The 23,624-nt window shown below is 37.8% G+C and overlaps 1 long non-coding RNA gene across 2 annotated transcripts in view; it reads right to left on the bottom strand.

Moving 5' to 3' along the window:
* Positions 1–23,624, bottom strand: part of LOC106036272 (uncharacterized) — a 251,628-nt gene that overhangs the window by 2,512 nt on the left and 225,492 nt on the right. For both annotated transcript variants that reach the window (XR_010833491.1, XR_010833492.1), the window contains one exon: positions 1–9,226. This exon is cut by the window's left edge. This is a non-coding gene — a long non-coding RNA (uncharacterized lncRNA). The remainder of the gene's footprint in view (positions 9,227–23,624) is intronic.

Here is a 23,624-nt window from a genome sequence, read left to right as displayed (position 1 = left end):
AAACTAGCCAAGAGCTCCTGCCTGGAGTTATTTACATTCTCTGACCCTTTAGGCTCAACTCCTTAACTAAATGAATTTCTCTAGCAGAATTTGTAGCCCTAACCTGTTTGTACTTTACACATTCGGCATTAAGACTGTAGCAGAATTTTATAAGTATGTGGCATATTCTTGATACCACATCTGGTGAGTATGGACACTGTTCATTAGAATAGTTCTGCAAACTGATAACATGCCAAAGCTTTGACAAAAGTACTTATGGTAGATGTCAATCATTTTTCTTTGCCAGTTTAAACACATACCCTTCTGGGAGTAATTCTGATCTATTCTGGCACATAAAACATAATGAACAATATCTTCAGGCTTTGCAGATGAAAGTGAGTCCACATATTATACGTACTACATGTAGATCACTAGACAATTATGAGAAGGAAGGATGATATTTATATATGCTATCAGAAAAAAATATATCTGTGAGAAAAAGCAGTTAAAGTAAGGCTATCTCTGGCAAATAAGGACTGTAAGAAGAACAAAGAAGACAGTGGTGACACTCTACAGCAGTCCCAAGTGTTACCTACATCTGGTGGTTTCTTCTTCTGTCAAAACTCCCTCCTGCCTAATGGACTTCCCTTCTCTTACAAAACTATAAGAAAAAAGTTATCAAAAGTGAGAGAGACTGAATTTCTGAATTTGACAGCAAAGGGGTAACAGCAAAGAAAAAAAAAATCATAACCTGATTTCTGACATTTATAAAGTCTTGTATTATTTGTCAATTTGTTCTTGTTTTCTCCATGGAGAAGAGACTCCTAGTGTAAATCACAGAACCAGAAATGGCCCCTCCAAGAAGTATGAGACATCTTTCTGACCCGAACGTATGACACACTGGAGGATTTCTTGTATGATGGATATATTGATTCTACCCCCTTCTTCTCAGTGTTGCTTGGATGTAGATTTTCATTTATAAATTTCCTAAGCTACATGGTGATTACATGTTAATAATGAAGTGGGAATAAACAAATATTCAAAAGAACTCTAAATCTTACTTTTGTTCAATAAGTTGCATAAATAAAGTGCACAACTTTTTGGTCTTTCACACAAACACACTGAATATCTCTTAAGTATGTACTGGTAAAACACTTTGGGTCTGCTGAATACAGTAGGTATTTATACTTTTAATTTAAATGGGGATTACAAATTATTCGCCTTTTGCCATGCACAATATGCATATTATGGTGTGGATATTGTTTTACCAATTCACTGTAACTAAGTACTTCTGCACCCAAAAAAAAAAAAAAAAGTGGGGGGGGAGGGGGAAGGGGGGGGAGCAATTTCTGACCCGATAGACCATAATAGAGCCTTTCAAGCTTGTTTGAGGCAGCTGCCATGAACTGAAAAAAATTACACAAAATGTCCCATATGTAGAGCAATTTAATATGCAGAAACGTGCATTTTCAGTAAGATATGAAGCCTAGTTCAGGCTATTTTAAATAAATGAAGGTACTGGTCCTTGTTACTATGTGATGGTGAGGAAGGCTTCAGATTAGACCTGTCAATAGCTACTAACTAGCAAGCAAAGTTCCCAAACTACCTTCCTTCCTCACTGACCAGGGTGATACCATTTTTGCATAACATGAGCTTTTATGGGTATGCAAAAGCAATGCTGTGGTACTGAGAAAATCTGAGAGAACCATACAATTCAGCCAAAAATGTATTTTAAAAGTATTTTTAGTGGCTTAAATAAAAACACATTCTTGTTTTTTTAATGTGGTTTTCAGTATGTTCCATATTTTTAAATTTAGCCTATTGCGTCAATATTTTATATGCCATCATGAACACTGTCCTCTTGTTAATGAAACAGTGACTCAAGCCGCAAAATTAAAAGCAGTTGGTTTGTCAAATCCCGAGCTTAAAAACAGTCCTGTAAGATGACTGGAGAAAATATACAGAGTCTTGATTATCTCTCTTGGTTATTAACTACCGACAATAAGAGTTCCCTTGATTTGCCCCAATGATGTAGGACCCTGATGCCATCTGACGAGACCTGGGGATGCCATGAGGCCTCCTACTGCCAACCCAGGAGAAAATATGGCTCTTACAGCCCCTCTGTCATGTTTGCCATCCCCACTTGCGTGCCTCAGATACCACGTTGCACCTCAGAGGGCACTGGACACTCCTGTTTGGGCCAATGAAACAAACCCTAGAGGTTCATATCTTAAATTTTTAATATGATTTGTATGTGCATGGGTGGCTTGTGTGAGAAAGTACGTGTTTGTATTATGTATGAATCTCCATACATGTTCATACATGTGTGTCGATGTACGTATATATTAGAGTAATTTAAACTTCCTCTAAATTGATACAAATTATATTTTTCCCTTAAAAACATCTCCTTACCTAATTAATTTTATTTTTAGGAAGAGGACTGCAGCAACCAAAGCTCAGAGTATTTGCCTCTTCCACTGAATAATCGTTACAAGTTTTAAATAAAGAATCAAGTGCTGGAGCCAAAGCACACTGAAGTCAATAGGAGTCTTTTCATTTACATCAACGGGCTTTGAATCAGAGTCTAAATTCTAACTGTTGCTGAACATATTTACAACCACAACATTTTGTGTGGTACTCTCTGTGGGCACCGTGGTAGAATTTACTTGGGAAAACAAAGGGGCACACGTTCTTAGATGGTATGACCAGTATTATTGCACATAAAAACTAGGTCCTGTGAATATCAGCTATATCACTAAAAAATAATCAATCAATTCAGCTGTGCATGCAAGGATGTATATAGCTAGCTAATATCTATCAAGGCCAGAAAACAACTCATGCTGATGCTTCTGAAACCACTGCCAAAGAGGAAGAGATATTGTTAGCATCAGTGCATTCACATATCAAAATTAGAAGCAGTATTATTTTAAGCAAGTTCTAAATTACCATTCTTCTAAATTATAGCTGCTACAAAATGTCTAAACAAAATGTCTAAAAGTGAATTGGTGTTCATTGTTTCCAACACTGATTAATCAGCAGTAGTCACACTGTGCTTACTGCATGCTAGTAGTATTCATATGTCTGATTTCAGTTTTAGAAACTGCAGTGAACTTACTAAGTCATTTTCCCATCTGTAATATAGAGTGTCTAAGTAATACAGAGTACAGAGTGTTTCCAGCTAAAAGCTATCTGACGCCTGTGTTTTGAAGGTAAGCTGAGGAGGTCTTTCCTCATTCCCTACCTCAGATATGTAATACAATAACAGACATTACACATTACAGTGACATTCCATTATGTTGCACAGCATCATATATTCTTAGCTCCTGAGGGAAAAAATGACCAGTGGAAATTGAAGCTAGCTTGTGGACTTAGCCAATAATCCACTGGATCTCAGACAGGTTTCTCAGCCAGATTCTGTTCAAACAGATATATACATATGAACACCTATGTAACCTTGAGTTTAACTGATTTTTAGTAGATCAATATCCAATTAAAAATGCATTTTCATCCTGCCACAATACTGCAACCAAAAATGGGCTATGCAGTACCCATAAAAATAGACTGATTTCAGTGGGCCCCTTCTGAAACCTTTGAAGACATTACCCGCTCTCAGAGAATGTTGACTATCTGGAGAATGACTTATTATATCCTTATCAAATTTTAAATATCATGCTGTTAAAAATATTAGTCACAGGAGTTTGACAACAGGGTCGCAGTAAACTTGTCTTGTCTTGAACATGGATAACCCGATACATAAAACTACGTCTCAGTTGGTGGATGGCATCCAGTGGTAAAAGCTGAGCAATAAAAGTTTCCTCAGAGCATTGGCAATACCCTGCCAATAGATATACTGTACATGTCATTTAAGCCAGCTGAGTACTGCCTTTCCTCTCCCTCCCTCCAGTTTTTCCATTCCCCAAGGGGCAATCCTTTGGCGAACAACCCATTTAAGTCAAACAGCTATCATGTAAAAGCGAAGATGAGCAACAAAGCACATCCAAGGGAAGCAAGTTAGGATCTAGGCCCTGAGGTTTGAAGAGGGGGGGGGCTAAAGAAACCGAGCCAAAGAAATTCTAAAAAGGCACTTTTTTAGCTTAAAAAAATAAGATTAGAAACCAGCTTGTATGAGCCCAACTGTGATTAAAAAAATAAACCTTTTATAGTTAAGACAGGATTTTTTTTCTTTTTGTTCTTTGACTTTTCCTTGCAGAGAAAGAGGCTATCTTCACTTAATCAGAGCAAAGAAAGAGTGGCTGAGGCAGAGGCAGCATCATGTGGGTGAAGGTCAGGCCAATTTTCACCCATGTGATGCTGCTTTATCACTCATGGAACAAAGATTAAGGCCTTTCTTTCTTTATCCTTTTGTGCTTTCCCCCATTACTTTAACAGATCTGAACAAATCCCAGGCAGTTCATCCAGAAGTTCCTTTTAGCTACATTTAGTTCAGATCCTCTAAATTCCACATAAGACTTCATGCTATACCAACATAAAGAGGATATAAAACGCACATGCGTAGGGAGAAAAATGTTACAGAAAAACACAAAAATCATTGCACAGAACATGATGACAGCAAAGGCTTTTTCAGCTGCAAGAAACTAGGCACATCCAGAAATCAGAAATATCAGCTTTCCTATGCCCTTATTTATAAGGAAATATGCTTTCCTGCTACACCAAAATGATGCACAAATATTGACATCAGTTAAGATGATGCTAACATGGTAAATCTCTAGCTAAGCTCTGGGGTTCTAAAAATAAACCACAAACAATAACAAACCAATAAACACCATTAATGCACAGTCCATTGCTGCCCATATGCAGATGTAATATGCTATAACACAAAAAAATGAGCTAACAATGTATATGTTTACATACCTTATTGGCAGCCAGGTTACTAAACCATATTATTCCAGAATTGTATCAATTGCAGAAATAAGAGAGGCTGTAATTTTTATGCAAAATACAGAGAGGATTGATCGAAAGGGCAATTGTTTGATTTGACTCTGCATTTCAGATCTGTGGTTTTATTCAGGTAGGGTTAAGCAGCCCTTCATAGCTTGCTATTTATCTCCATTTCAAACCATAAGGCTTAAGGAATGGCTGTTGATTATCATATTTATTTCATTTATCCAACTCTTGATATTTTCAAATGGTTAGTACAATATGTTGAAATAAATAGCAATCAATTACATAATCGTGATGACAAGAAGGTGTATTTATGTGACAGGTCCTGGCTATCCATAACATTTGCAGTTTGCATAGACTAATTCTGTAATATTTTACATATTAAAAGATAAGAAAAACAAAGCAGTTAAGCATTTTGTGTTATTCATATTTATCAGAGTAAAATCTTGGCCTCACTGAAGTGAACAGAAATACTGTCTGACTCCACTGGGGCCTGGTTTCACCCACTGCTTGTAAAGGAAATGGTTCAGAGAGAGGTCTTTTTTACGTAGAGTAATTTTGTGATGTGTAAACTGCTAATGTAACTGAGAAGTCAGCACAGAATAATTTAGGGTGGAAAAGACCCTTAAGATCATCAAGTCCAACCATCAACCTAACACTGCCAAGTCTATCACTAAACCATGTCCCTAAATACCACATCCACATGTCTTTTAAATACCTCCAGGGATGGTGACTCCACCACTTCTGCGGGCAGCCTGTTCCAATGCCTGACCCCACCCTTTCTGTGAAGAAGTTCTTTGTGATATATATCCAGTCTTAACCTGCCCTGGTGAAACTTGATGAGGCTACTGCCTTGCATCCCATCACTTGTCACCTGAGAAAAAAGACCAATACCTTCTTCGCTGCAACCTCCTTTCAGGTAGCCGTAGAGAGCAATGACGTCTCCCCTCACTCCCTTTTTCTCCAGACTAAACAGCCCCAGTTCCCTCAACCACTATTCATATGTCTTGTTTTGTAGCATGTAAAAACTGCTTCAGTAGGATAATATATAAATGCACTCTTGCTCATGGTAATAAGAAATTAATAAATGTCGTTATACATACATTTATTAAAAGCATAGTATTCATATTGCTTATTCCTGAAAAATCTTCATATTAATGTTCAAGATTTCTGATGAAGCCCAAATCATTGTCATCATCTTATAAAACCAGAAGATACCAACAGTTTTTCAGATCGTTTTCAGCTTTAGCCAGAAAATGCAACAAGTCCAGAAAGTCTATTTCATGCACTCTGATAAACAGTTTGGTAACAAAAGCTGGAAGAACCTCTCATATTCCTACTTAAATCCCACCTCCTTTCTTCATGGAAGAATTTTGAAATGTGTTTCCCTCTGGCTATTTTGGCAGACTATAATTCTTTTTATTTTCCTTTCAGTAGCAGGTGGCAATTTATCATTCTTTCTATGACTCTTTGGTTAGATATTTGTAACAAAGATTAACCATCTTTCAAAACAGGTAAATACAGATGGAAAACTAGACCTTTCATAGTTTCTAAAAACTCTGATTTTCAAGCAATGTTTTTGTCTCAACACAAGCAAAGGGCTAAGAGCTGTGGCTGCAGCCAATGAGACATGACACTGGGAGCGAGGGTTAGTCACTGTAAAGATGTTTCTGCCCTCAATCCGCCCAGTCCCTGTGTGCTTTTCATCCTCTATTGGAGGAATATAAATTTGAGTAAATGCCATGTGACAGTGTGCCTGCTGTGGAATTTATTCATTTTTCTTGAGTAGGAAATCAATTAGTAATTACTTAAGGGCAGTCCTTATAGGCCATCTAGGTTGGCCCTTAATTAAGCAACAAGACATGACAGGCAATGTATTTCTGGGCAATTTAGCACATCTCTTAGGGAGTTTTTAAGGCATGAGGCCAAAGGTCAAGTGACTTTAGCCACCTGAGAAGTGCAAAAATCCCTTAGAAATGCACTGTCTAGAGTGACTTATTGCTGTTATTAAATGGAATTTGTGAATAAAACTAAGAAAGAGTGTCAGCCCCAGGCATGAATTGGACATTATTAACATGGATATGACATTGTTGACAGCTAATCTAAAGCTCCATTTGTGTCCTGAGCTCTAGAGCTATTTCTTTATACTGTATATTAAAACAGGGAAGATACATGGCATTCTTCGTTCACACTTTTATCGGAGCTGTCCAATAAGAACGAGGGACATAGTTCTCTGAAATTTGCATTGTACATCACATTTTTGGGCTGTAATACAACAACTAAACCTCGTATGCCTAGCATCCCATTTCTGGATCATAACGTAGAAGTCTCCTGACAGAACAAAACTTCCTTCCTAGAATGCAAAATCCCTGTTCCTGACACAATCTCCCCTGCAACCTGAGATCTGCTCTGAATTTGTCTCCTCGTGGCTCAGCTGCTTCCTCTGTCCCCTGCTGCTCAATGTCCCTGACTGTGGATGTCAATGCACCCAGGCTGAAGAAGTGTACTAGTGGCAGTGCCATGTAGAGATGGATAAACAGAGCCAATTTCAAGGTCTTCCTCTTACATATGGTTTTGTGTTTTTTTTCTTCCCCATCACAACATGAATGGCAACTTTCCAAAGTGCATACATTCTAAACACCTTGCACTGAACATGCACAGTAACACTGCCAAAGTAGTGCTTGTTTCCTGAAATTTGGAATTGAAGAAAAGAAACTGAACATCTGTTGTAAATATTATCTTTCCCCAGACTGACTGTATATAGATCTACATATTTTTGCTTTGCTTGTTTCTATTGGCTTAATTTGTTCTTGGGTTTCTTGGTGTGTTTGTTATTATCCTTACCCTAACGCATGCTCAACCTTTTGTCAGTTCTGTTTGTTGATCTACGGTAACACCCATTTCCAAAGACCAAAGTCTTGCCTTGAGAAGAAAAGCAGCTGGGTCAGCTCTGAGCAGCCCAGCTCTAGCCTTACTCTGACCAGCACAGTTTTCTTTTCTCCTTAGTTTCTTTCAGAATTGCTGGAAGGCTGCACGCATGTGATCTCGAGTTGCCTGGGGGTTTCCAGCTGCCAAGGGATTTTCCTGTTGCTGATTTTCAGTCCAGAAATGACATGCATCTTGTCGACAAGGCTCACTCTTCCCTAGGAATATAACAGCCTATGTAAGCGTGCTGTATGTGAGCGCTGTGCTGGCAAGAGCAGGTTTTCTGTCCTGCAGGACTGCAGTGCAGCCACGCGCGAGTCCAAGGAGCATTGCTGCATTTTCCAAGAAGCATCATATCTGTGTAGCATGTGGTGTCCAGTTCTTCTGCACATTCACAAGTACGTCTGATATGCTATGAAAGTAATGGATTTATTGTGCATACCTCAAATATTTTAAGGGTATGTGAACACACATTTGCTCCTGGGAAATCCTGGCCAGAAATACAGAAGTACTGATGTGGAGTCTCTGCTTAGGCATACAGGAACCAAAGTAGGTTAATCTAGGGCTGTCTATGCACACAGATAATTTGGGGGAATTGTTATAGGATTACAATGCAGAAATATTTTGTATATTTCCTGAACCTATCTTAACCACAAGGGAGCATCTCAGTTGTGGTAGTCCTGGTGCAAATAATGGTAAAAATGGTATATATATGGTATAACCATTAAAAAATGGTATAAATGGTAAAAATGGTTTAAATGAGAAATTAGAGGGTTTCAAAGATACATTTTGAAAATTATTTTTAATTATATTTTAGACAGTAGTGATCCATAAGGGTGCATTAGATCTTTTTTTTATTATTATTATTATTTATTTTTTTTATGACCTGATGCACTGTTGTTTGTGCAAAGTTCCATACACTGCAGTTTGAACCAAGTAACCTGAAATGGAAAAGTAGTCTGTACCAGTCTAGTACCACTGTACTAAGTGAAAATTTCTTAAAATTGCTAATAACAAAAATTCTGATATCATCTAGGCACAAGGCCATACTATTAAGTCTGAGCTCAAGAATCCTTTTTAGTGCAACATTAAAAGCAAGTTTTCCGGACATTCTGACTGTCCTGAACTGTTTTACTGTAAAACAGATGGAGACATTATGACATCATCTTATTAAAACTGAAATAGAGACCAAAAAAAGTATGTCATGTTCACATATCAATTAAGGACCATTTTTTTCATTGTTCACCTAATAGAACAAGTAATAAAAAACTTAAAAATCATAATGACCATAAAAACATTCCGTTGTAATGAAACACAAGAAAGCTAATTAGCGTCTCACATTTGTGGTTTGGATCATGCTGAAGGTGATATTGAGCCACAAGAAATGACTAACGAGTTGTGGTCTGCAATCCAAGATTTCCTGAAAGAGCAAACAAGTAAACCATTAACCCATTAACCATCATAGTAGCAAACCCACTATACCTGCAGCAACCACTATCACCCCACATGAGCTAAGGCAAGTGTTCTAAGACATGCAGTAACTGCTTGGCATTTGTCTGAATTCAGCATTACCTGACAGTTCTGATCTATTTTAATCATGATCAAAAGGATCAAAAAAAAAAAAAAGGAAAAAAAAAAGAAAGAAAAAAAAAGAGGGGTAAAGAGAACATGCAGTTCAGAGCTCCTCACATTTTTCTGTGCATTGCCTCCTTGCTGTGTGATTTTTTTTTCTGTTTTAGCTTCAGTATTGCTGCTGCTACCTGACTACACTGATGCATCCAGACCTGCTTCTGTCCATATCTGATCGGCCATGCCTGACTGAGATGTATAAGAGCCTTCAGCAGGCATAATGACTGCCTGCTGAATCAAGCAGAAATTTCAAAACAAAACAAAACAAAACAAAACACTTTTTTTATATCTAAATATTTTCTTTAGAGGGGCTCACAGCAACTGTTGAGCTCTTACAATACAATCTCAGCAGCTGAGCCCCCTCCCCTCTCCCTTGTCTTTTCTGGCACTGGGTGCAGGCAGCCCCAAAGTCCAGGTCTGGCATCTAGAGACCATAAGCATGGGCAAATCTGGATGATTTTCTGCTATTTTTCACAACAGAAAGAAGTGTTAACATAATACAGCCGTTGTCATGAAAGGGCATTTATCACAGGTCCCTTTTTAAAACAGGAAAGTTCTTAGTGAGTGATTGAAGGATTTCAGACCATGATATTTACAGTTAACGTAAGCTGTTGCTTTTAGTATGAAAGCCAATGTAAATTCTGCCCCTTTGCTTTTATAATCTCCTGTTCTTTTCAAAAGTAAATTATTGAATTATGGTAGACAGAACTATAGAAAAAGGTAAGAAAAACAAGCAAAAAGCAAAACAAACAAACAAACAAAAAGTAGAGGAAACCATTACAATGTGGAAAGATATTGCGGTCCTGGGTTGAAAGAGAGAAATAAATGTAGAAATGCTGTGGAAAGCAGAATCAAGAAAAAATTACCATAACAGAAAAGTGGTGAGAGGAAGGGAATTAGAAAGCAATGAAGACCAAGTGAAAAACAGTTTGTAATTCTGACAAAGATGTGGAAATGAGAACAGAAGGATTATTTTTATAACCCAATAAAATTAAGTATTCTCTCAATTATTTTGCCCTCTAAAATTATACTTTATGCTATCAGTGAAGATATTTATCATGAATATCTGCTATACGTTTCAGTATCAACACATCTCCAACACCTTGAAACTTCCAGTTGCAATGCATCCGGACTAGAATCAATATAATAGTAAAAAAGAGGTTGAACACTTCATCAATCTCCTGCTCATATTCACTCTTTAGAAAAGGCCTATTCTAGTTTGTTTCTTAACAGAACTATGTGAAGAACAGAATTTGCTGTCTCAGAAGGAAGACTAGATGAAATGAGCTAAATATCAGTACTCCATATAGCTGCGTGTACAAAGCCTTGTTTATTGCCAGCTTAATGTAAGGGCTTACTGAAGCATACACACACACACTTCTATATATTTGATACATATTCTACTAGGTGACATAGGTTGGCACATATACTGTAGTATATCAATTTTATTAAAAGTGTTTCTGCTATAGTAACATCGGATGTGCTGGGGACTATAAAAGATACTTCCATATTTTTGTTCACCTGCTATGGTCAATTCACTGGATACTAGAAATACTTGCAGGAAGGTATATATATGTGACACAAATAGACATGTGAACACTGACATGAAAGCTAGTGAGAATGCACAATGGAAACTAAAGACCACTCATTATTCATTACTTATTTTAATTCATATTGAAGCCACATTGGTAGCTTTTTTCCCTTGCATAGTATTAAGGTGTTAGAGAAAAATCTGTGTGTTACTGTGGGGACAAAAACAAACAAACAAAGAAACAAACAAACAAAAAAAACCAAAAAAAACCAACCACGCAATAACCAAAGATTGTTGTTGCCATGATTTTTTACTAAGTGATGTGAAAGAGATACGTCTCTGAACTTGTATTTAACTACAGAGAGTTTACACAGCTTTTAAAGACTTCTTTCTTTTTTAATAGCACAAGTCATGCTCCTTCGACTTCAACACGCACCAATTATTTGTACTAACTCTATTTCTCCTTTGAAACACAAGCTGTGTTCAGAAAAGATTTCCTGTCTCTGAAGATGGCTTGTTAAAAACAATAGAAATGCACTGAAATTAATTATTTGACACTTCTTTTCCTGATATCTTGCAAAGAGTAATAATATCCATATGTGCTCTAACACATTTCTAAAACATTTTTTCACTGAGGCATGCAGTTTTGTATGTTAACAACTCTGCATTTTAATGAAGCAAACATTATCAATAAAGAATGGGTCTACATTTTTCAAGGAGCATTTGGACATCACTGACTTTATTTCATTTGGAATTTCTGAAGACTTTCCATTGAGGTAACATTTACTTTTGAGGTGTGTAATTGGGACTCAGCATGCTCTGTGCTGTACTCTTTGATGTTCAACAGTGCTGTTTAAAGAAATGAGTTAAAACTGGGAATCCAGTATCTGCTAGGAAAATTCTTAAACCCACGGGATGACTGCCTATTTTTTCCTTCTCTTTTTGTGTGTGTTTGTAGCCTTTTTCTTTAGGATTCCTGAACTGACATAATACAAGCAAGGTCCCAATTATCTGGATAAGTAAGTCAGGTTTTCTGCTGGGATTAAAAACACCTAATAAAGCCAGGAAACCAGTCAGTTAAATTCATACTCAGTGGAACTGCAGTGTTTTTGGTCTGGGGATTTTTCTTTCTTTTTTTTTTTTAATCCTTTCTTTTTTTTTTTTGGGGGGGGGGGGGGAAGAGGCTTTTTTTTTTTTTCCTTTTTTTTGGTTTGTTTTGGAGTTAAACAAAAAAAATAGTCTGATGAGCTATTGGTACCTCAGGAATATGATACCTCATTATTTTTCTGCTTCTGGTTGTAATCATTTGTCTCTTTAAATTGACATCAGCTGAGGCCACTAAGACCCTCACATCAAAAAAAACCTTGAAACTCCTTGCACTGTCTTCAAGGCTTATTTTATACTTCCTAATTTGCTTGTTTTTCATAAGGTACAGTATGTAATTTGGAGTCAATTTCCTATATTATGGCAACCTAATCATCTCTGTCCCTTCTATTGCCCCCCCCCAAGGCAAGCTCCTTGTGCACAATAATTTTTCCTCTGAGTAGGTCTTTCATTACCATAGGAGAAGAAAGAGATGCAGCCCAGAAGCAGTAGATGACAACCTTTTTCAGGCTCCTGAGATGCTGTTTTCATTCTGGGAGCTGTTTCTTAGTTTGTCCTTCTGTATTCAGTTACCTCATCCCAGGTCTGTCTACTGTATAGCTTGGACCATTCCTCTAATAGCAGGCTCAAGGGAATCATCTTTGGGTTTTATCTCACTTACTCAGCTTCTAGTCATGACTACTGTGCATCCTAAGCTATCCCACAGGATCTACATTTTTCCTCTGCAAAACGTGCTTTTGCTCCCGCATCAAAATCAATCACAGATCTGGGGCCCCTGAGGGGTACATCTTATCCCTTTTCAGAATACTCAGAAAATGATGGGAGGAGACTGCAGAAAAAGATCACCTTATCCATCTGTTTTACACAGATGTTCTCACAAGGGATGGAGGCCCAATACCACAGAAACACACTGGTGAACTTGGCAAGAAGTCTCCCTAGGAGATTCTTCAGGAAGCAACATTTAGATAGAGCTGCTTCCCAGAGTAAAGCTACAGTGACAAATTAAACAGGAGATGGCCATCTCTGAGGTGAGGTTTTCACGCTTACCCTCAACCACAAAAGAAAACATAGCTCATCTCATCTGAAATTTTCTGTGGCAACTCACCTGATCTGATTGAGATGGTCCCTCCTTTACCATAAAGTGTCATTTCAGATCAAGAAGCAAACAGACCTTACACACTTCTCCCTTGAAAGGGTGATATCCTTAAACCAGCACATGCTGGTCTTAACATTTAGGTCTGGCAGATCATTTACTGAAGAAACAATATTGAAATCGTGAAATAAGTAGTTAGGCAGAGGGGAAAAAAATTTACATGGAATAAACGGATCCAAATTCTGTCTCATGCACTTTATTCCAGGAGGCTGTACAGTGCCCAGTGCCCCACGGTGTCCCTGTAGGAGTGTGGTTGTCAGTAAGACTGACGTTTCTTGCAACTAGAGGAAGGGCTACTTCTGCAGCATTCAACAAGGACACAATGTCTCCCACATAGTGTCTGCAGTCTGTTAGTCAATGACGTCCCAGCTCAAAACCTTATGAGAGATCCACTGCTGTGAATAAATTCACATCAGTGTGCTCTGCTTGGCCTCTTCTGCACATCAATATGGTGTCTCTGAACATGTTTTTTCACTGTTGTTATTTCCAGGCAGTGAACCACACTCATGGATTTCAATAAGGCGGGCAATTAGTGGCATGCTTCATTCTCCTCTTGGTCAGCACAAGGATTCAGGAAGGGTTTTCTTCCTGTCATTTGCTTTCTACAAGCAAGACCATGCAAGAGTCTTCCCATCACTTTCAGGGAACTGTTACAGAAAAAATGGTGCCTGGCAGTTGGATCTAATCTCTATACCTTATCATTTATTTTGTATTTTGGAAGCATTTCTGAATCAATTTATAAAGTATTTGATGCAGCATGCTCTATAACACAATGTTATATTGGTTCTGTTATTCAAGTTATAACATTTGTTATAAGGTAATACATTATATAAGAATAAATAATCTACTGGAGTCTACTGATGGCAGAGTGCAGGGAAGGCCCCTCACCACATAAAATGTGGCAACTGTTATGGTTAAGTCTGCAAGGAGTTTCTGTTTCAAGAAAAGTTTTCTAAATGGTGATAACTTTCTAAAATGTTCCCCATTTTTGGTTGTAGATTTGGCTGTCCAGCTGGTGATTTTTTCTGAAAGTTTGAACAAACACAGCTTAGCTGCTAATAGCTGAAATATAAGTAAAAAATATTACTCTATTTAAAAAATGCAGCCTTTGGTACAAATAGAATCACAGTTGACGTGACTCTGGTATGAACACTGTGTTTGGAAAGGAAATAGTCTTCACCAAGGGATGTGAACAGTCTCATTCCAAAGGAAATGGTTTTGATTTGTCTGAGGTTTTAAAAAAAGTTCTCAGGACCTGATCTGAAGCCCATTGACGTCAAAGGAAAGATTCATAGTGACTTCAATGGGCTTGGGATCAAGTGTGAATGGAGCACGGGCAGCTGTTTGAGGCCATTGCATCATTGTGATCCACTTAGCATCTGATTCCTAGAATGAGTTTTAACTTGGCTTCTGGCTTTGGGATAGTGTGTACAATTGGCATATCCAAAAGTAACTGCAGGTGGAAAATCACTGATGAATAGTTTTTTGTCCCTGCATTAAGAGTTCCATCTCAAAATGAAGACTTGGTGACAAATTCTGTTACACTAACAGCAGAGTGGGATTTCAGGGTCATTTCAGACTCTTACTGATGCCTTGGCCAATTCCAGATTATTAATTTTCATAGTATCTGCTCATTTATCCGCCACCTGAAATTTCATTTGGGCAAAACTTTTGAGCAGGCAAAGGCTGCTGAACTGGACTCTGTGCTATATTCTGTAGTTCTATATTTTGGTGAGGTGAGCTGAAAAGAGGAGATTCCCACAGGAGGGCCAAAGACGCATTAAATTTATTACACTTGTGACTATGACTGTATGAGATGGTAGAGTGACTATGAATGTATGAGATGGTAGATCAGATATATAGGCATTCGATTAAGAAAAAAAATTTATACACTTAGACTTGAACAACTTCCTTTACTGCCTATTAATGAGCGTAACTGATGCTTTGTTGTGAATATTCAATCCTCAGCAGATTGTGTTGATGCAAATTAATAAAATTACAGATATTCTCTGCGAGCAAAATGTGAGTAAAATAGGCTGCAGAAATATCTGTTTGGCTATATATTTTAGTATCTAAATGTTTTTCAGGTGGAGAAGTGTCAAAGCACTGGAATCTCCACCTGGGATAAAGTGTCTATGTGGGTAATGTGTCTTAAGTGCAGGAATTTCCTTAGAAAAGAGACCGTGTTAGCCTCATGAGAATGGACATACAGGCAGAGAAGAGACTGTTGCTTGAGATCCAACAAGATTTTTTCCACACTGTAATGTGGTCTGAGGTTGATAGGCAGCTGTGCTGAGGTTCATCAGCCAGTTAGCTGCTTTAGTTGACTTGTAAGGCTGGAAGCTGGGCTGGACGGACAGTAAGCCAAGAGCAAGAAACTGTGATTCTCCATGACAGAGAAAATGTTTCTTGCACGGAGTATATCTTGTCAGAGGAGGGATAACATAAGACAGAGAAAAAACCCTCACCACATCCCATTGTGATTACTATTTTTTCAAATTAACTGTCTAAACTGTTTAGCTTCCTTTAAAATCTGTATAGTGCATTGGCACCAACAATGACACTTAACCAGCTGTTGGAATGAATGTGCTAAGTTTCTCTTAAATAAAATAAACATTATCTAACTGACCAGAAAGACAAATAGAATATTTTCATTTATTACCAATCAATCCTTGATGTATTTCAAGCAGCAGTTAAAATTCTGGATTAATTACTGGTGATGTTGAAGCATAAAAGTAATAAAATTTAGTACTACTGGACAATTGCTCATTATGAATCCAATAATGATTTGTTTAATTATTTTGAATTCTAGTGCTGAAATATTTGACAGTACTGAGGATAAAAAAAAAAAAAAGTATCTGCAGAGGAATATAGATCTAAGCTATCAAAAGTCACTAAGTGTATATTTCTTATATTATTAGACTTGCCAATCTCATTGTTCAAATAAATACTTCTTGCAAAGCTTACTTTTATAACATTTTCTTAATCCTGACTGCTTATTTTATTTTCTTTTTCTACAAATGTAGAATCTCTACAAAGGACCTTGGTTCTGCACTTTTTCCAGATCAAATATACATAATTAAACGTTTTTTCTTGCATAGTACCAGTTATCAGAGTCTTATGAAACAAACACCTGCTGGTGGGGAAAGAACCCTCAACAGCAGAATTTTCAGAATTGTTTCATTCTATTCTTTTATTTTCTTTATTTTATTCACCTCTTAATAACTGACCTGCTGTCTCTTGGGACTAATAGTAACAATAACATTAAAATGTTTCGTATGATTTAAAAATTTTTGCTTTTAGACATTCCTTGCTAACAGTTTCCTCTAAGTGGATACAATCTACTGACCTGTATTGGATTGTGAGCTGAGAGTGATATCCTTATCATGTTGAATTTGTAGATATTCAAAAGGACTATAGTCACATCTTGTTATACAGATATGCAAAATTTAGGTCATAAGTTCTACTTGAACTGCATCATATACAGTTGTTCCAGACTCAATAACCAATTTAAAATTGAAAGTTAATTCATTACATTAGTAATATCATTTTGCCTATGGCATCATTTGTCAATGTTGCCATAAAAGACTAATGATTTGATAACTGAAGAGAATTTATTATAGTAGCAATTTGTACTATCATACTATAAATAAGAGTGTGTTGTCATTTCTATAATAAATCTGATTTTCAGTGGACTATTATTAAGTCATAAAAAATCACCCTGGGCTGAATTAGATCTATTGGATGTACAATAACAATAATACATTAACAAAATGTACATTTAATCCAGTGAGTAATATGGCCTTAAAAAAACCTTAAATGTGAATTAAATTAATCACAGGCATTATTTAAATAAAGATTGGAATATGTCCTTTGGATACTGTCTATATTTTAAAACAGAGGTCTATGAGTCTGATGCTGATCTTATTTGCACTGAGTAAATCATATGTAACTTCACTGGTGTCAAGAGACCTACTCTAGGGAAAAATGATCCCTGATGAAAAATATCAAGAACAAAATCAGCCGCTGGATATAGAATTATTCAAAATCAGCTGTGTAGGACGGGCTTAGGTAAGATGTAAGAAGCTGTCAAGCACTGTACACGCTGTCAGACTTCAAAAGACCTGTCAGAGAATAAAAAGGAAAACTATACCTAGGGAATGACACTTGGCAATTTCTGTTTAACCTTGGCCAGGTTGTATCCATACTCTGAATAGTTATCAGTGACGATAAGGATGTCAGCGTCTCCTCTCCCCGGACATGCAGGAATTGGCCAGGAGTGCATCCTCCTGGTGCCCCCTAGGTGTGAGCCCCAGCAAAATGGATAAGGTGGTGTGGGAAGGAGATGGGCCCACAGAGATGCTGAGCAACATCAATGCGGGTGGTGCACAGCATGTGCAATTTACTTACATGCTGTGGTGCACTGGAGGCATTGTGTCTCTCTAAGGTATAATCCCCTCCAGAGTTCCCCTCAGAGTGGTACAAATCCACATCACCCTTTAATTAAAACTGTGCCTAGGAGGTACAACTGAGCCTTTAGTATTGCCACAGGCTTTACATATACCTTAACTTGCAAATTGCAGATACAAGTAGTTAATTTAAGTATAAACTGCCTCTTTTTTAAAAGAAAGACCTTGATTTACACACGGAAGAGAAAGCAATTATGTTTAACAGATGTCACAGCTCATAAAGAATATTTGATAATAACTAATCATTGGGATAGAAAAAAATTAAAAAGGAAATTCAAGTCAGTTTGGAGCTGAGGTCAAAACCTTAACCTCTGCAAGGAAATTTTACTTCTACTCCTACTCTATTCTATTCTATTCTGTTCTGTTCTGTTCTGTTCTGTTCTGTTCTAGTTTTTATACTATATGTATCAATGTAGTATAAAAATTATACTTTCCAGCATACTAAATTAAAAAATATAATTACATTACATCAACAGTTTAATCAACTATAGTCCTTTAAGTCAATCACAGCTGTGACTGCTGAGTACCTTGCAGGACTGTGAAGCATCCTTCACAATTCTTTAGCCACTGGATTTATTTTTTAATCCAGACTTCATATCAGTTTATTATCATCATATCACTGAATGAATGAACCCTAAGTGAATCTAATCCTGACATACCTCTACCCCTCCCTCCACCGTCACCATGCCAGTGCATTGGGTGTCTGTGTTTATAAATAGCATTTACCCTCCTAACCACTTTTCTTAGCTACTCCTCTGCAGAACGCAGAACAGCAGAAGCAGGACGCTCACAACAAGACTGCTGCTTGAATATCCTGCTCATAATCATAGACAGACACCAGGGTGTAAGTGACATTTTTATGCTATGCCAGTGCATATCATGTGTGCCTACACCGATGATCCAAACAGTATGGTATTTCCACTAGTCTGTAGAGTGTCTGCTTAGTTGTTATTCATTTTGTTTGCCCAGCTTTTTTTTATTCTACATTTTCTTCTCTTTCATCTAATAGTTACTAGCAAGTTTCAGTTTAAATAGGATTGAGGCCTGAAATACAAAATGTTCTTACTCTGCTACTCGATGTTTTTCATCTTTTAAAACACATATATCCAAAGATGAAAATGTATTTTTTGGAGTCCACATCAAAAGAATGTTAGAAGTCATCAAAGAAAGTGGAGAGCAGAGCATGTGCTATTCTAAAGATGGCTTCAATCCTCTAAAAATTAGGGGTCTGGTCCTGCTGTCACTGATATCAGTGGGAAAATTTCCACTGACTCCAGCAGGTGAACAATCAGACCCTGTAATATTAAAACACTGATATTGCTAAGAGAAATGTGAAGGACATTTTTTAAATATACATGAAAATACAAATGCACACAACAGAAGCCTAAAATACTTGTGATGATGTTTTCTTAGTTTTCTGAGAGGAGAAAGTGAATTAATCAGACTTTGCACACAGCATACCGTGAGCTCTTCACCCTTTCTGAGCATCAGGATGCATTTTGTTTCTTTGCTTTTATCACAGAAAAGTTTCAGCTATAATGTTACAACTACAGATGCTGAAGATATGTGACATTTCTAAACTTCATTCATTTATGGAGTTTTAATAAACGGTAGCTGTTGTTTATAGCTTATTATAAACTGTCGTATAGCTTATAATATACAGCAAAGCCAGTGAGGCATGGTTTCTTACAAAGAGGTCTCCTGCATCCTCTAGCAGATCCTTACCCTAACACCTTCCTCTCTCTCTCTCAGACCTCCTTTCTCCAATCCCTCTCTTGATCTAGCTGGGCAAGCACTATGTACTGCGGGCGGGCTGAGCAGTGTCCAGCATCCCCAGGCTGGTAGTCTGGAGAGCTTAACCAGGGTTCTGTCACAGCCTTTTCATTCTGTGGATGGGCCAGCCTTTCTCTCTTCAGATCAAGTGATAATGCTCAGTTAGAAACTTCATGTAACTTTGTATCCTTGAGATATCTAATTCTCAGACCACTGAATTACAAAGTTTAGAACACACAACTTCTTAATTTTTTTTTCCATGGCAACAACAGAGCGTGGCTCCAGTCTACCCTCCACATTTGCTCTTCCATTGCAAAAAGTAATTTTGCTTTAAACAAGTTCCTTGGAACAAATTGCTGAAGATGGGCATTGGATGGTGAAGCCTGGTTTTCCTCCCTGTAACAGCCTACACAAAAGGCCAGTTATGATACCAGTCCAGACACTCAGCAGGGTACAGGAATAACTCTCACTCTGCATCTCAGAGGACAAGGGAGTGTCAGAACCAGGAATCACGCTCTTTCTGTGAATACACATGATCTATGAACACAGGTTGTCCCACCTTAATGGATAGGAAGTTCAAAGTGAACTTGTATCTAGTGGGATTGCAAGTCAGTGCATAGCTGTCCATCAGCTGTAGTTGAGTCAGTAGTTAATAACTGAGAAACCACAACAGAGCAAACAAACCAAAAATGAGCATAAGAACAAGGAACAGGAAAATGAGTTTTTGAAAGGCAGGATTTGCTGAATTCCACTGGCTACTGATTTGACACATTTTATATCTTAAGCCCCAGATGACTGGGTAAGGTTGAAAACAATGAGGATAGCACATTCATGCAAAATTGAGTAGAAAAAAATGAAATCAAATGATTTGAGTGCTTCTTCTGACTAGGGAGACTCCATATATTTATAAGGGGAATGACTGAATCTTCCATCCAAAAAAGAAATGATCTCTCATGGCATGCCTGACAATTTAGAGTCTTCTCAGGTTTTTGAATTATGCTACTGTCTGTAGCTGAAAATTGTTTGATAAGCATCACTAAGTGGTCTGGCTTTAAACCAAGCCTGTCATCTAGTGGAGTGCTATGCTATTCCAACTTTAACTAGATAACTGGCACACATAAAATAAGGAAACACAAATGTGACACAGCTGCAGCTAGTCTGGCGGAGCTAAAATGCTTAACAGTGTTTTATGCCTGTAATATAAGACTGCTTACTAATGGGAGAATCCTAAGTGCAAAAGAGTGACAATCATATTGCCTTTGATATAACTGGTTATAAAAATGTTGGAGATATAGTATTTATGGTGCCTGCAGGTTGCAATAAAATGCTTCTTGTGTTATGACTTTAGCAGACATTCAAAATGCTGTATAACTAAGGGCAAACTTCACAAATAACTGCCCAAAACATGTGTAGCAGGCTAGGTTTGTAGCAGAGAATAGGTTAATGATCAACAGTTTACAGAAGGGCTTGTGACATAACTTAGACATTAAAGTGGCGTGTTGTGCAATCCATGTGCCCTTTCTGAATAAAGTATCTGAGTGGGCCAGGAAAACACAGTATATGTATTAAATTTGCTAAATAAGAGTCAGTGCAGTAAAATAAATAAATAGTGTATGATCCAAGTGCTTTTGTCAATAATGCATTGATTATAATGCCACCTACTGTACTAAAAATCTAATAAATACAGAATGTCAGCTGGATAACTAGAGCATAAGAATATGTTAAGTTCTGGCACTTGAGGCAAATATAAACAACCTTATTTGTGCTCTAGGAGTAAAAGATTTTCCCCTCAGGAAAAATATATACACGATCACTTACGCTACATTTTAAAAGCAGGTGCTCAGAAAAGAAATTGAGGGATCTGCTCCATTAATTATGGTCAGAGGGACTAATATGGGGAAAAAATCAATTGAGAGAAAAAAAGACAGATGGATAGAAATGTAAACTAGAAATTACTTGTTCAGCTGAGATATATATACACCGGAACCTGTTATGCACTAGGACATACTTTGTACTTGGTGTCTCAGGAAGTATGTCTGCAGAAGTGTAACTTGTAGTTGTGATTACAACACTGCCCAGAAAGTGCTAAAATAGCTACCTGATATGGCATGTCACTGGGATGTTAACAGGCTGTGTTTGGACCCCTTTCTTTGTATCAAACTTAAGAATATTGTGCACAGTTGAGTAAATGCCTATGCACAGGTGTGATCTCCAGGGACAGTATCGACCTATTGTCCATGAAATGGTTGTAGAGGTTTTCTGAAACTAATGGTCCAACCTGGATGCTGATGTAACCTCTACAGCTCACACCAGACTGCACAGAAAAACTCAAGATCAGAAGGACTTTTCCCTGTCTGTACAAACCAAAACTGCATCATTTATTCAAAACACTAATAGCTGGCACAGAACTGTGAGCTGGCAAGGATAAAACAAGGCAAAAATAGCAAGGGTGGCTGCTGGCAACAACAGCAGGTTCCAGCCTATGGTTCAGCTAGCTGACTTGTTCCTGAAAAGATCATAACTTCACACAGAAATTCTCCCTGATATTTTTTGTAGCTGTTTCGCAGTGTCACCAGATATATTCAGAACTAGCATAACTTTTTTTTTTTTTATTGGGCCTCCACGATAACCTTTGCAAAAACTCATATTTCCAAACTACGTCAAGATCTTAGGGCTACAATTGATAATCATTTGTGACTAGTCTGATTTAGGAAAGGACATCACACAATTAGGCTGTTGATCAGCTTGCAGTTTGTGACTGCTAAGCCTCTACCAAGACAGCATTCTCATTTTTATGACCCAATCTCCCAAAGAAGTCCAAGAAGCTGCGGGTCCAATTATTGACAAGAGCCTGATCCAGAAACATAAGCATTTAAGAAAGTGCAAAATTTTAAGCATTTGAGTAGTTCTATTGACTTCAGCCTACTCTTGTGTTGTGTTGGATCAGTCTCAGACTAGAACGAGGTATCTGTAAGAATGCAACTGCCAAATACTCTGCATATGCCCCTCCGTTTTGTTCGTTTGCACCCAAGTGTAATGAGTTGTGCATCTGTTTGGAAACTGGAGTGCTAATGTAAAACAGTGGTGTTTTGCCTTAACTAGAAATAAGTAGCAAATGTATGTTGGGTGTTTCTAAAGGCAAAGCATTCTTTCTCTATGGTTTTATGTTTACCCAATAATGATGCATTCCCTACATCTAGAATGAAAAAAAATGTAAAAAGCATGATGATTGTGCCTATTTGAACACACAGACATGAATGTATTTTAATGTTTAAGCTAAGAATAAGTTGTAAAACACAGACCAAAACCTGATTACTTGCAAGGATGGGTCACAGTATGTGGCTAAAGTTTAGGCAAGCACATAATTGTGTAATGAAATCACCTAAATGTATTGGGAAATGCATTTTCCTTTCACCCTTGGCAAAACTGATCTGCATGGGAAGAACTGGAATTTTATACTGAGGTTTTTACTCCTGTTTCCCCAGCCCTCTTCCATACCCTCCTGCCCTTTCTGCTGGGTCTACAGCTTTTACATGTCTCTCCATGACTCTCTTCCTTTTGTCTGCCTCCTCAATAGCTTGAGTCCTAAAGAAATGTTCAGCTTTGAAGACTGGCCTAAAAAAATGGTAATTTTCCAGACAAAGGCCAGGTGTTACTTCCAATTCATACAGTATGCATCTCTATTATCCTGCAGGTCAGCTCCCGCTGTGCCTGCTCCATGGGTGTTCTGACTGTGTAAGGCCTGTGAGATTTGCCCTATACGAGTGAACTGCAGATGGCACTTCCATATCTCCTGTTTTAGCAGCAGTCAATTTTCTAAACTTTCCTAATATCAAGCTACAAGGTGATTTCTGTGTCACTGCCTCACAGCTTTCTCACGCCAACCAGAGGAGGAAACATAGTGTCCACCATGAGAAAATGGGGTCCAGAATGAAAGCTCCAGACCCATCAGCAGAGTGACCATCAGCACAGCTCTGACCTGCCCAGGCGCTGTGCCGAGGCCAGCTCCTCAGACTATCATAGCTCCCAGGGCTACAGGCTCTGCCACTACAGGGGGCAGGGATTTTGTCTCACTGTGCCTTTCCCTATTGCCTTTAGAGAGACGAAATATCAGTTCCCCACAAAAGAACTTCAGTAGGAGAAGAGGTAGGCCAGGCTT

This window comes from Anser cygnoides, chromosome 9 (genome assembly GCF_040182565.1).
Source record: "Anser cygnoides isolate HZ-2024a breed goose chromosome 9, Taihu_goose_T2T_genome, whole genome shotgun sequence".
In the NCBI taxonomy this organism is placed as follows: Eukaryota; Metazoa; Chordata; class Aves; order Anseriformes; family Anatidae; genus Anser; species Anser cygnoides.
Note: the sequence above shows the minus strand (reverse complement) of the source record. Positions and strands in the feature narration are given on the sequence as shown.